Genomic DNA, 1,351 nt, shown 5'->3' with positions numbered 1-1,351 from the left:
GGGGCGGCGGGGGCGTAGTTATGCATGCATAGAAGGATAATGCCTATTTCAGTGGTGTGATCCGCGCAGCCCCGCCCAGGCCCGCCGTAACACGCCACGCTCCTTCTCGACACACACACAGACACACACACAGACACACACACACACACAGTAGCAATGTGATTCCACCCACACTCCGGCAAACTTTGAGCTAGATAGCATATTACTGGTTCCTATTGATTCGGAATAATATTCAATTGATAATTTGTGGAAGAGTAAAGATGTATGCTTGGACTCTTGAATGGTATAGAGAACAGAACGGATGCTTGTACTCGGTGACTAAAAAAAAAGGTAACGGGGACTAAAAGAAAAGTGACGGTGCGGTGATGCACCCTGATGCCTCTGATTCACCGCAGCTTACAGTGACATTCAGCTTAGCTGATAATTCACCGTAAGATACGGTGTTGCGGTAGGGTTCACTGTCTTACAGTGAAATTAACCGAAGGCTTTTAAGAGTGCTCGTTCCGCTCGCTTGAACTCACTCACTCACTCACTCACTCACTCACTCACTCACTCACTCACTCACTCACTCACTCACTCACTCACTCACAGGTGATATGCGTGTGTGCGTTACGGGGTGATGGATGCACTGCCAGTGCTTGAGATAACGAGCCCTGGGGAAGGGAGGGTCCTCGCGGGGGTGAGCTAGGGGTGTGCAGCAATGAGGACGAGCCCGAGTTAAGGACCAATCTAGAGTGCTCTGCGTGAGTCGCGGGTACTGCACTTGTAGCAGGTTCCATTTCTGAAACTGCTCTAAAATACCCGACCCTGCTCATTTCAGAAAAAAGAGTTAAATGTACACCGAATACGTGAACGACGTCTGGGCGAGTCGCATCGCGTTTCGAGCAAACAGGTACCTACAACGGGTCGTCGAGACACCCGACACCGCGCCGGACGCGCACCATTCGTCGCGCCATTGTCGGGTCATAAGAGGCGGAAAACGACCCCACTCCTCTCGCCGAAGTGCGGAAGCGACTTACCGGCAAAGTGAGACACGCTGGCGAGGACTTCCAACATGTTTGGAGAGGGTGGTGGAGTACAGCGGGGTGCTCACGGTGCTCACATGCCGCCGCGCCCACGCGTCACATGTTGCGGTCGCACTCACAGTCACATGATGTCGCGCGCGCACTATACGCCGCTCTCTCTCTCTCTTCCTCGTTCTCGCTCTCACACTGTCTGTCTCTCTCTCTAGCCAATCTCCGCTGAACGTCGAGTCGCACTATTGCTGGTGCCGCTGGCAGGACGGGGATCGCGGCGCGGGCGCATCGCTTATCGCACTCCAGCACTGTTTGTAGAAACAAGTGAATTGCGT

The 1,351-nt window shown here is 53.6% G+C and overlaps 1 protein-coding gene across 1 annotated transcript in view; it reads left to right on the top strand.

The window, feature by feature from the left end:
* Positions 1–1,351, top strand: part of LOC113202586 (mastermind-like domain-containing protein 1) — a 14,115-nt gene that overhangs the window by 10,643 nt on the left and 2,121 nt on the right. The gene's annotated exons all lie outside the window — the stretch shown is intronic.

The sequence above is a fragment of the Frankliniella occidentalis genome, unplaced genomic scaffold (assembly GCF_000697945.3).
Source record: "Frankliniella occidentalis isolate FOCC.00 unplaced genomic scaffold, Focc_3.1 Scaffold56, whole genome shotgun sequence".
Classification (NCBI taxonomy): Eukaryota; Metazoa; Arthropoda; class Insecta; order Thysanoptera; family Thripidae; genus Frankliniella; species Frankliniella occidentalis.
Note: the sequence above shows the minus strand (reverse complement) of the source record. Positions and strands in the feature narration are given on the sequence as shown.